Source organism: Cheilinus undulatus, linkage group 11 (genome assembly GCF_018320785.1).
Source record: "Cheilinus undulatus linkage group 11, ASM1832078v1, whole genome shotgun sequence".
Classification (NCBI taxonomy): Eukaryota; Metazoa; Chordata; class Actinopteri; order Labriformes; family Labridae; genus Cheilinus; species Cheilinus undulatus.
Genome location: NC_054875.1, coordinates 34,927,576 through 34,941,354, shown reverse-complemented (window position 1 = coordinate 34,941,354; position 13,779 = coordinate 34,927,576). Strand labels below are relative to the sequence as shown.

The window sequence follows — 13,779 nt, the reverse complement described above, 5'->3', positions numbered from 1 at the left end:
TTAGAGGGTTTGTTGTTCTCAGCTTAGTCCATTTGTTCATTTAAAATTGCCTCAAATCAAAAAGAAATCTGATCCCTTGTTGGGCTAATCACGTTGTCCCAGCTGTGAAAATATTTGCCATTTCTTTTGGAACAGGTGTGATTTTTTTGCATTTTTTCGCATCCATCCGGATTATTTAAATGGGCGATTCAGCGCTGCAGCTGCAGCTCCCTTCTTTCTCTCGTTCTCTTTCACTTGCACCTCACATTAAACACTGTAATTTCCCCATGTATTACATGCATTTCATTGCACATCAGAGATAACGGACAAAATTTGTACTCACATCCACATAAAAGAGACAAAAGTGAAAAGTTGTGTACTCTGGCTCATACTTGGCACATTGCCGTAACTCACAAACTTGTGCAGATAACCCATATGAAAATCTCTGTCAGGGTGGGTGGACCCAGTGTTTTCTTTTCCAGGAGTGTGAGTGCCCAAGTATTATCTTTACACCTTTTTTTCCTTTGGAGCGAAACTCTTTTTTGCCTCACAACAAAGTGGACTCAGTGTGCAAGGACTGAGTGTGTGACATTTTTCTAATGATTAGTTTTCTGAAAATGCACCAGAAAAATGAGGGACTCATTTTACCATTACCGTTAGCTCTGCTACCTGCTAGAAGAGAGACGGCCCCGCCTACTTAGGGATGCTTTTTGTAGAGAAACTATGGAGTTTAAGTAAGAGTGCAAGTCAATAAACCCAGCAGACTTCCCAAACCAAGATAAGATGTTTTTCAGTCTACAACACTTCAGAGCAATAATAATATGTAATCACTGGGCCTGGAAATTCAGAAGGCTGCACTCAGTCCCAGCACTGAGAGAGGAGAAAGGTGCAGTTTGTTTTGGTCTTTGAGCCTGAAGCATTCAGTTAATGTCACCTGAAAATAAAGTTGCGTATCATTCATTTGAATAATATCTACAATCATGATCACTGATGTGAGATTCAAAAGACAAGTCACAAAATAAGATAACTTATAACAAGCTCACCTGCAAACAGCTCCTATAACTATGCAAAGTGTGTGTTTATGCCCTTTAAAGGGTGTTATATTTTTGGATACTTCAATAATACTAGATAGCATGAGATAAAATCTTGCTAGGGTTACTATACACTTTTTAAACTTTGGTGAATGATAGAATTAAAAGGTGCCAGAGCTTAAATAAAAGTTCAGACAGGTGCTTTGGGTAAAAATAAATCAATCAATTGTCTAAATTGAACAAATATGTTGTCAAAAATTTTGCATGTCAAAGTTTCAATACTAAAACATTGCCAGTGTTTTTGTGCACTTTGGACTGTGTGCAGGAGGTTGCATGCAAATTTTTATTCTCATGCAAATACTCTCAGTATTAGGTGTCCAAATCTTCTATTGCTGCACTGTTGAATCAGGTATTAATGTTTTTTGACTTTTACAAGGGCTTTCAAGATTAATCACATTAATGGCGATTAACCAAGGTCCATCATTAGTGCACTAATTTTTTAAAACTAAAATTAATTGCATGCTTTATTGCCCCTTTCAGCACACTTTGAGGAAACAGAAGAAAAACCCATCTCAAAAGGTAGAAAATGTCTTGGTTTTGAACTGCAAACTCATTGTTGAATCTAAGGGCGCATCAGTGAACTGCTCCCCTTCTGCAGTGCTGAAGCCATCAGCTGGAGTTGCTTTGCCTCACCATGTGGTGATGGCCCACTTTGGGAACCGCTTTTGTAGGGGAAGATTTCACCGTCACCTCTTTGTAACTCTCCTTTTTTTATGTAGGACTGAGCCTTTGCCTTTGATTTGTGCTTTAGTAAGTCATCATTTAACTGCTTTGTGTATTTCAGTGAAAAGATGCCATCACTTTAAAGGATGCCTCTCATTTTCTGAGCTCTCCCTCCAGACCGAGATCACTGCAGGATTTTTTCTGTCCTTGGAGGAAAACCTTTGAAACATCTTCACTCTCTGAAAATCTTTTGATAAAATAGAAAAAAAGACATAAAGTAGGAGTATGACTGGTGTTAAGGATTGTGGTGAATCTCTATCTAAACGAGCTGTTAGCCTCCTGCTATCCCTCCTTTTCTGGGTCACCATGGAAACCTCAGTCTGTCAAGAGGCTGCACAGAGCTGACCCTCAACTTTCACCAACTCTACTCACTTTCTATAAGCTCAGTGGCTTTTCTAAAATGAACCATTTAAAGCACCAGAGCCAAAATCAATCTAATCAACTATTTCTAACTGATAAGGAAAGAATTGAAATACACAACTGGCATTCAGAGTAGAAAAATCTGAACAAATAATTTATAAAAGCTAATCATTTACAGATGCAAATCAATTTGGTACCCGTTTATCACAGACTGCTACGGGTCTGTTGATAATTGCTCCCTGCTTTCATTTACTGGTCGTGTAAAATGTCCTCTGAAATGCTTTTCCCCATTCCAACAGACGCCAATTATTTCTGAATGTTTTGCAAACAGCTCCAGATAGCCTGATTGTCATTTCATTTTGCACTCACATCTGCAGTGTTTTTTTTCCACATCTTGTTAGGGTGAATCTAACAAAAGGGTTTTTTCCTGCCTTAAGACATCAGTTATGGTGACATTTCTGATTCTATCTGATGGTTCAGATTCAGGTCTAGCTTTCTACCCAGTCAGATAATGTTCTTATCCAAAATGTACCACATAGATAAGACTTTATTTCATTGTTTCATTATTTTCCCCTAATTTTTGGCTTAAAATAAAGTGACTAATGTTAGATATCTATCTACTTAAGAAGGCTTCTAGTGGCACTACATCTAACTAAATCTATAAATAAAGTTAAAACATCACCCATCTGCTGTAGTGAACAAGAACCACACATCTCCTCAATACATGTTTGCTTTCATGCAAAGTTTCCTTATTTACAAACTTTTAAACCACGCTTTGGAAGATTTTCAGAACAAATATTTTCTGAGAAAGGCATTTTATCAGGAAGGAAGCTCATGAGCTCATTAGCTGATTATTTGGGGCTCATTAAATTAAAAGTTTGAAAAGTCTTTCTCCAAAATTTTCATTTGGTCTTTTTATATTATTCCAACTCCATTTTTTCCCCCACATTTGATTACAGGGAGAATATCACTGGTGTTGGGCTAAAAACCTCATATCTCTAAAATCACCTCTTCCCAGGGGGTCAAAACTGCTGTATTTTTCAAATCTTTTAACACTAAATGGTCATAGTCAGCATCTTTTTTTATACTTTTTGGTTCAAAATTTATAAAAACCCACTGACAGATGTAAAGGGTAACAAAGACAATGATTTTTAAAAAGAAAAGAATGAAAATGGAGCTGCAAGGTTTCATGCCAGCAATCTACAACTTTTATGAAGCTGATTTATTCAGTCTAAATCTAAATTATCTTAAGGAGTCAGCATTTTGGGTTTGTTGTTCTCAGTGCTGCGTTAACACTAAAAGAACAGCACAACAAGCTGACCTGCATATTGTTTTGCACAAACTAACTGTATAATTGAGGTGCCCTCACAAATCTTTACAGTAATGCAGATAGTAAATATCGATTATTAAGTATTAACATTATTGAATCTTCTGAAACAACATTATCAACCTGATGAAACAATATGATTCTTTGTAAATAACGGATGATTTCTGAGAAACCCATCAATTATTTATCATTCATCATGTTTTATCATTTTTTATGTGATGTGACTGTCAGCAATATTTGAGTAACTTCAAATGTTACCACATCCTGGTGTTGAGAGGTAACCTGACAAGCCAGCTTGACTGTTTCATTCATCCATTGCACAGTTATATTTCACATTGATCTGGGAAAACTCCCATAGAAAGCATTTGGGAAGGGCAGGACTTTCAAAAATTTCTATGAAGGTAGTTGGACAGACGTTCTGTCCGTCAGATTCATGCAGATCCAAGCAACAAGACAAATGAGGTCGTAGACATGTGCAGGAACACAGTTAGCTGGACATGTAAACGCTGCCGTATCAGTGGACAGTGGAGCATGACGTGGATTAAAGTTATGCCAAGGCAGATCTGGAGAAGGGTGGTTGAAGTCTGATTAAAGAGCTGCTTTGCTTCAGTTGCATCTGAGCGACAGCCTCAATTCCAAAAAAGCTGGGGTACTATCTAAAAAAGAGGAATGCAATGGTTTGCAAATCTCATAAATCCATATTTTATTCACAATAGAACATGAACAACATATCAGACGTTGAACCTGATGCATTTTAGCATTTCATTAAAAATATGAGTTCATTTTGAATTTGATTGCAGCAGCACATCTCAAAATAATAGGGACAGGCCAACAAAGATAAGATAAGATATTCCTTTTTTAGTCCCATAAGGGGAAATTCCAAATTTACAGCAGCAGGAGTGGTGTAAGCAAAGCATACAGAGTAGAAAAGTACAATGAATAATACAAAATAGGAAATACAAAAATGTAACTTACAGATTTAAAAAAATTATAAATAGTATACAGATGTTATGCACATGTTGGATCTGCTACAGATTGGATAGTGGCTGGAGGCTGGAGAAGTGTGGGACTAATGAAAAACAGCTGGAGGAGCATTATGTAATGGAAAACTGTTCTGTGATCATAAATAAAAATTTAAATTCTTCACAAGTTTGTTTGCACTGTCTCAAATCCCCCTGCTGTTAATCAGCCTGTAAACTGCTGTCAATCAAACAAAGACCCGCCCATCTAGCTTAGAAGAAAGCATTTGTGATGCATCCCCGATTCCGTGTTTCCAACAATATATTTAAAAAGCAAGTTCCCCACATTTTAGCTGCACTTAATGTGAGTTTTTTTTTTTTTTCAACTTTGCACTGCAATTGAGCCCTCGTGGCTGGGCGATTGTGTTTGTGTGTGAAGTGTTTGCTGTGCCACTTGTGTCAATGCCTGCTGTCCTTTTTCTGTCTCCCAGCACAGCGGGGAGGCCAGCTCCTCTGTTCTGAGTGTTTATTTCTCTGAGTTAGTTCACAGCCGTCACAGTAAACACAAGAATGCTCCTGACACACACTCACACCCATTCGACCAACCATAGAAACACACTCAGTGTGAGGCAGACAATTTATTCCTTTAAACGCTGTGAAAAACAATAAAAGGAATATCTGAACGAGGGCTCATTCCTCTTGAAAGTTGAACAATAAAACTTGATTTTCACCAGCAGAGAATAAGTTACAATCAAAGCTAGCCCAAGGGTTTGTAAATGTACACTACTGATGTATCTTTAAACAGTAAAAACATTCATCCACAGACTTTAAAACTAGTCTCCTAATATGGTTTGACTGTTACCTGATCTCTGCATCTAAGCAAATACATGATATCTTTAAGAAAGCTCCACTGGCTCTGCTTTTCAGTTGATAGAATGCTCATAAGAGACAGAGTTTTTAATTAGTGCTAAAAATCCACTCAAGTGTTAAAAGCAGTTTATTTTAATCTGCTTCAGCTAACTTTGGGGGTCATTTAAGGGCAGGTAAACTGTTGTTAAGTACAATCTTTCACTATAACTACTTTTCGGTTGTTAACTGAAAATTTGCAACAGTGATTCATTAGGAAGGCACCATGCTACTCATTTTATCATATAAAACCTGCAGTTCCTCAAGTGTCCACTTGAGGCTGACTCTAAAAGCTCCATTAGTTCCAATAAAACCAATGTTAAAATGCCCATTTTTACAGGGGACATAAAAGCTTTTATAGCATTGTTTAAAAAGAATTTTGGTCTAAATGTCTTGCTTCTGTATTGGTGGTTCTGGTACTTGAGGGGATTGCAGAGGCACATATTTTTGTTAGAAAAGCCTGAAAAGGGATTTTTGCATATTAAGTCCCCTTTAAAGCCCCACCTTCTTGTATGTTTCTAGATCTGCAAAAAGCTGCTTTTGAGTCAGCATTTATTTATTCAGCGCATTTCAAGCAAACATGGAGTCTCAAAGACCTCTCAAAATGACCCAAAGACAGGTGACAGCTAAGAACAGACTTACCAATATCACCACAGTTTAAACAAAAAAAAATGTTAGGCACATAAAAGAAAAAGCTCTAAACATGTTGAATAAGTTAAACACACCAAGGAAATTGATTAAAAAAAAGAACTTACAGGTGTTTTGGACTGGGCCCTTGGCTGCCATGCCTCATCAGTCTGACAGCCTGATTTTCATTTTGTTTTGTTAACAAATCAGAGCTTTCAGACTACATGCGTGAGCCTGTGACTGCTGAATGATCCATGTGGAATTGTCTAATATGAGATTGATCTGTAGGGTGCATCTGAAAAAGGAGGTAGCTGTTTGGTCAGTAAAAGTTTACAGCCTAAAGAGTCAGAAACATTGGGGGAGATAAAAGGGAAAGACGTGCACCTAACGTGCTAAGATTGTGAATCTATCCTGCGACCAGTGCGCTGAGGACTGTAGCCTCAGCATATGGACGCTTAGACACAGTATATAATACTGTTGGCCCATTATGGCACTGAAATTACTACCATTGGGCTTAAAAATTAGCATCACATTTGCAGCTGCTTTTTTAACTTATCAGATTTAAGTAAAGTAATTTTCAGGAGTGGATCAGGGGAAAAGCCTAGTCAGTTTTTCTAAAAGTGCTTTCACACCTAACCTGTTTGTTTCCAAACTTGAACTCGAGTCCATTTGCTCTGCCGTTATGGTTTGTTTGTGCTGAGTTGAAGGGCTGTTTTCAAACCCTGGTGTGGCCTAAGCAACCACACCAAGTCCACAAGAAAAGGTGGGCCTTGGCCCATGTTCATTTAGACTCTGGTGGAGTTTGTTTGTCGGGACTTGAAAGAACATGAACTGAGCTTGATCTGGTTTAACTTCAGGAAGCATTGTGGCCTCCTTTCAAGATCAAACCATCGCCAGAGGAATATGTGTTTGAGAAAAAAGGCATGAAAGATCTTCAGAAACAACTGAGCCTCTGTGTGAACACAGACCAAAGCTGACATAGCTGTGCAGTAATGTAAAAAAGAAGTCCATGATTCAGACCAGGTCAGCTGAACTAGAGGTGTGGAAATGCCCTCAGAAGTGAATGGAAGAGGATGCAAAGGTGTTTGAGCTTTTTAAAAAATGAGCCTCGTAGGAAACATTGCATGCTTTTTTCTCTTATGTGTAACAGTTTGTTGCTATTCAAGATATCACAGATTTCAGACTGCCTAGTGCACTTAAAGATGATGCTGTACAAAGAATTAATGTTGATCTAAACCTGTTTAGTTGAAGGCCAATCTAGCTGTACAGATTGGCCTTCCACTAAACAGGCTTATAAAACAAAAAGCCAGTTGACAGTAGTGTTGAAAATCACAGCTGTAGCTGTTTTCTCCCAGAAAGCCACAAGTAGAAAGATGAAACCATTCAACACTTAAAAACAAATTCTGACAAGCAAAACAGAGCTGATATGTCTGGTTTATAGGAGAGGAGGCGCAGCATAAAACTCCTTTGTGTTCTTTTCTTCTTTGAACTGTACAAGACTGTCTTGTTTGAAATGGATGAGACGGTCTAGAGCAGCGCTAGGACAGCTGATCACAAGGTCGAAACTCACAGAAAAGCTCCTAAAAGTAAAGAAGCCGCTGTTTGATGAGCTGGATGTGGAGTCTGGTTGTCAGTTTATTCTCTGCTAAGTTAATCTGATTCTTTTAATGAGTGCCTGCAGTTGTGTTTGACCAACATGTTGTAGCTGTCTTTTATTACACAGGATTCATTTGAAACCCAGGATGTTCAGGTACACATGTTGACCAACTGTATGAATGTGTTTGGCTGTCTGTTATCGCTCCTCCCAGCTTGAATCTTCCCTTGTTGTCACTTTGAGATTCGGCAGGTAGTGATTCTGTGTGCGCTGCGTGTTTTGAAGTCTTGAGTTGCTTACATGGACCATCTGCGAAATGAATTAATCTCTTGGTATTTGGCAACAGCATGTGACAGGCTGGGAAATCTAAAGCCTCAGCGGATTTCTCTCAGCAGAGTGTGAAATTTGTCACACGGAGGAGGTTCACTCCAGGGGAAGAGCCACAGGGCCTTTTTTCCCTCCTGACAGTTTGCCCGCCCTCTAAACTGCACCAAAAAGTGACAGGAGTCCCTGTAATGGATTCAGTCATTAATTGGGGTTCGTCCCACCATCACAGGATGGCGCGTGTATTTTAGGAACAGCAAAATGAAAGACAGATGATGTAAGAGGAGCTTCAAGGTGCTCTTTTCCTGCAGATCATACTCTGAAGTCTGTTTACTTCCAAATGAAAGCGATGATGACTACCTTCTTTCTGAGTCTTTGGCTTTGATGGCTCTCCCTGCTGTCCAGTTTCCATCCCAGGGCAGATCCACTATATGAGCTGGTCCCAACTCATCCCCCTTGAGGAGCTCAGCTGCTTTTTCATCCACTCAGATGTTGAATCATGGAACGGTTCCTAAAATAAATCTTTGAGTACTCTATTGTGCGGCTGAACTATGAACCGTTTGTTTGTTTTGCAGGGCACCATAGATGCATGTGAGTCACGCATCGTCCGTCAGCATGTGTGCATCTGTGCATATATGTGTACCGTCACCCCCCACATACTGTATTACCATATGTCCATACTTACATACAGGCTTCTTCTCAACATCCAACACACTGTTTTTTACTTATTTATGTGGCTTTTTCCTCGCAAGCAGCCCGGCTGTTGCTCAGCATGCACAGTACTCGAGGTTTCCATTATGTAAAGCTTTAGCAGCACACATAATGCAGCACAGTGGTGTCACCACACCTTAGAAATACGTTAAGAAAGAGCTGGTAGACTCTGTATTCATTTCATCACCTAGAAAAAGCAGTTAAAACCTGTTTAAATAAGACCCAAAATTGAATCAATCAGACTAAAAGTATTGATCTAAGTCGGTGCAAATTGCGACAAAAGCCAGGATGAACTTGCAAAGTGAAACGTGCAATTTGGAGAGCCTTCTGGAGTAATTACTTAGCTCATGTCAGATGGCAGGAGAAGTGCTTGGTGACAACCTTTTGGCTCTCCCAAATGATTTTTTTTCCTCCATCCTGCTGGAGGCTGATTACAGCTCAATGTTTTCCATTGCATAATTAGACATGCACCTAGGAGGCACGTGCAAATTTAAATATTCAAATGATGACACATATGGGCAGAATGACTGATAAAGAGTCTCAAAGCCTATCAAAGAATCCACTACCTATTGTAAAGGAAAAATCTATCACCAACACCTATTAGAGCTTATCATGTGTAATTTACAGCTAACCTTTTGTCTTTGCCTCTGCAGGCAGACAGACACGCAATCATCTGACAACCAAGACTAATTTAAACCTGCCCTCAGTGACCTGTCATTTTATCTCAGGCACAATTTATACAGACCTTTGTGAGCTGTTGTTTAGAGTGTGTTTTGATGTGTTGGTTTGCTCAGGCTGCTGAAATATAACAGGGACATATATTCATAGATGGACAATAACACATCTTGTTTTAGAGGGAAAAATGAGATAATTCTGCAGCATCCATCATGTATTGTAACCTAACATGTTTGTTTAACTTTTAAGGAGCCATAAGAGGAAAGGGATGTTATTGATGGCACAGGAGTCTTTTTTATTACATATTTTACCTCTTTAAGACAAGTATATATTGGTTTCAGAGGTCCCCAAAACCTGTGAAGTTTGTCAGTGAAAAAACACACCAGTATTGAATTTTGCATGTCTAAAAACCCCTCTGCTTCAGTCCCGCTCAGTACGAGCTGTTTCTGTGTCTGTAGCTTTAAATGTTAATGAGCTGTCTGACTCTGTCCCTGATTCCGCCCCCTTCAGGAAATTGATGTGGCTTAATGGATGTTGCTCTCCCGATCAGCTGCCAGCTGAGAAGAGGATCAGGAGAACTTTCTTCCAAGTGGGAGGGCCAACCGAGCCTGGGGGCGGTGTTAACTCCCCACATGACATCATGAGGGGGTGAAGGGTGGAGAAAGTGGGGGTTGTTCTGATTCTTTAGGGGGGTTGTGGACAGGCCAGGGGCACATATTTTTGTTAGAAAAGTCTGAAAAAGTGTATTTTACATAATATGTGACCTTTAAGCCAGGGTTTTGAGTTCTTACTCAACCCTGTGTTGAAACTAGTTTGTAACTTAAGTTGTGTCAGTGTTTGGTTTCACCACAGAGATGTGAGGTTCATCTAAACTTAAAGAGCAAATCATTCAAAGGAAACAACATTTGTTGCAGAAATGAGGTGTTGACTTCGCATGTGGCATTTTAGAATTTCACAATTTTGCATTTGAAACTGTTTTTGCACCATGTTGGAATCATTCAGCCCTATGTAGAGTGTTTTTTTTTTACTTGTGTTTGTTAAAAATACACAAGATGAGAAACTTAAAAATAATCACAATCACATTTAGATGAAACTAACTGACTTCCTGTTTGTATACAGACTAGGGACTGCATAGACTAGTCCAGTGATCCCCAACCTGGGGTCCAGGACCCCCCAGGGCGCCAAAGATCTTATGGGGGCGCGAGGCTTTGTCTGTTCTGAGGCTGCCAAAATTAGATCTGCAAATATTGATTAAAACCAGGATTAAACAGTTATTAAGTTGTTTATACAAAGGTCTTTTGACAAGAAAAGCACACATAGGCCCTTCTAGGGTTTTATCAATGAAACAATTAAAATTTCTGTTAATTTTCAACAACAGTGTGTAACTTTGTCTTCTTTCTTGGGTCCTGTGGGGGCTCCATTTTTCTAAGGTACATTTAGGGGCCGCCAAGGAAAAATGGTTGGGAAACACTGGACTAGTCAACTGGTCGACTTGTCAACTTTACTGCTGTGTGATGACCCTTTTTGCTTGAGGTTGACTAGTTTCTCATTTACCATGCATAGTGTGCAGCTCTGATTTATGCAAGGTATTTGATACACAGTTAACTGATAAATGTTCTTCATTACATTGGCATGTCAAACCAAGCAGCATCATGGTTTGTCCAGCTATCTGATTGACAATGTGTTCAGGTGGCTGGATCTACCTCTTCTTTTCTGGAGGTCCTAAAGGTTTTCCTCAAGGTTCAGTCTAAGGACCTATGGTATTCTCCATTATGTCAACAATCTGTGTGATAACTTGTCAAATGCCTTGTGTATTTTTTATGCAGATGACATCATTATTTTTTGTTGTTCATCACTTTAGCAGGCTTTTGAGTTTTTAGTCTGTTTTTATTGTTGTTCAGTCTTCTCTGCAGAAACTTTGCTTAGTCTTAAATGCTGATAAAACCAAACTCATGGTATTTTCTAATACAAGTGAATCACCAGGGAATATCCCTTCATTTTTAACTACACAACATTGACCCATTGAACTGGTCTCAAAACTATAAATATCTGCGTTTTCTTAGTGATTGTGAGCAATACTTAGGTTTAAGAGGGCTTTTTTAGATAAAATAAAACAATGGACACCAAGAAGATGGCAGGTAGGGCAGAGAATGTGCCGCTGCAGAAATCTAGTGATGCTATGTTATATATATCATATGAACGGCCTTGGACTTGCATCAAGCAAGACATTGGTTCAAGCACACCTTTAGCAGATACACCAACTAAAGTAGAACTACTTTGATTTGATACTGAGTCAGTCCATCCCAGCACACTGTGGCCTGTAAACAGGCAGATTTTTTGATGAGTGAGCATGTAGGTCTGCTCAGCTTTGCTCATAAAGTCAGTTGGAACAAGATGATAAAAAGGGGGGCTAATTTACGCCATTTTCAGTTAAAGAAAATCATTGTTAGGTTATGCAACTTTTATTTTCCTGAGCCAGTGGCCGTAGGTCCAGCAAATTCATCTGGCAGTCCTCAAAAGTACCTACATTTGGCTGGTGGCAGGTGCTAATTTCCCAGCCTGGTGTATCCCATTTCTTTTTCCTCTTTGATGAGTAGATCTTCTGTTTATTCCCATAAACTATTCCATAGCTCTGTGAGGAGAGTATGGTGGACACCATATTATTTAAGTTATAAGTACATAAAAAGAAAGCAATTAAAAGAAATTGGCATAATTCATCATAAGTTCCAATTAAACAGGCCCAAATATAATATAAATATTTAAATTAATTATTTCACTGTCCAAATTAATCTAATTTACTGGAATAATGACATAAATAGGTAATATACATTTATATATAGCAGTGATACTAGTATAACACCAAAACACTCACAGGAAATATTTACTCTAATATCAATACTGTAAGTATTCAAATCTTACACTGATGAAAATGCTGACACACTCAGACATAACCAGTCAGAGCTTTTCCTTTAATGTAGCACTTTTACACTTAAATTTCTTTAGATGACAGAGGAGCTACAGATTTAATCTCAAACTTTTTTTACCATAAATTTGAATAAAGGGAGCCCACAGTCTTATGTTTCTGATACTATACAGACTTGTCACTGCTTCACTCTCATGTTCACATACCTCCTCTTCCCTGTCTCACACCTGCACTGTGTCTGACCTCTCCTTCTCCTCATGTAGCTGCATGTAGTATCAGGCCTAGTCTGCTGCAGTCTGCTGAGTCCTTGCAGCAGTATTTTTTTTTCTCCTGATTATTTACAAATCCTGTTTTCACGCTAAAGTTTCCCCTCCCCCAGACATTTTACTTTCACTTTGCAAAGTGAGGAGGGGAGAGGTGTAAAGTGACCCTTAGGAAATGTGATCATTATGAAGAAAACAACCAATGGGCCTCTGCTCTCTGGGCCGGTGATTAGTGAAAAATTGTTGATAAATCATACTAGCCCCAAAGTGCGTTAGCTACCAGGAAATTTTTAAATTGTCAGTCCAGCCATGCTGAAAATATGATCAAATATTCTGATTGGATGTAGTAACCTACACCTTTAATGTCATACATTTCTGTAGGATTTAATCTCTCCCCAGGTTGGGACAGATCAGCTACCCTAAGTCAGGGAGCTCAAGTGGCCCATCTGGGGACCTTGTTAATTTATGAGGGTAAAATGGAGCACGAGATTGACAGGCAGGTGGGTGCACTGTCAGCAGTTAATGTGGCCGTTGTACCAGACCACTGTGGTGAAGAAGGAGCTGAGCCAGGAGGCAAAGCTTTTGATTTACCCGTCGATCTATATTCCAACCCTCAGAGAAGGGAAAATGGGATTATGGATATAGGCAGCTGAAATAATTTCCCCCCATAGGGTGGCTGCATGGGTTCACTCTTAAAGAAAGGCTAAAGAGCTCAGAGTAGAGCTGCTGTCCGATCTTTCTGAAAAGGCTCGGGTTATCTGGTGCACAAACCTAATCAGAACACCTCATGGAGGCCTTACTTTAAAGTTTGGCGTTTTAAAGCTACAAGAGTTGCTGTCTCTGTTGAGGAGGGTACTAACATTTGTATTCCTGTTGCAGCTGTTGTTGGGGTTTGTGTGTTTGCTGTGATTAACTTTTTTTTACAGCTGTCTGCACCAAGTGTTTACTTGTTGTACATTTCCATCCATTGTTTTGGATGTGGGTAGATTTTTTTAAGCTATAGAATTTCTGAATTTGTGATCAATTTCTTCAGTCAAAATAACATATGTAGTAACCATTACATCAATCAAAATAATCATGATCAGGATTTTTACCATAATCAAGCAGCTCTTCTGTATAAAGTACCTCCTTGCTGATATAGAAGACATCAACCATAGCATCTCCTTAGTTGTTAGATAACTTCACCTACTTCTGGCAGTTGGCACTGCAGTGGAGTGACAGCTTGCCTTGATCAGGAGTGATACACCTGCTAGAGCAGCTCCTTCTGTTGTTATAAATGTCCACTGACAGTGGCTTTCTCTTTCTCTCTCTGCCATG

General features: G+C 39.1%; 1 protein-coding gene across 1 annotated transcript in view; it reads left to right on the top strand.

The window, feature by feature from the left end:
* The window catches only part of LOC121516999 (acid-sensing ion channel 1A-like), a 99,662-nt gene that overhangs the window by 51,180 nt on the left and 34,703 nt on the right, over positions 1-13,779 (top strand). The window lies entirely within an intron of this gene.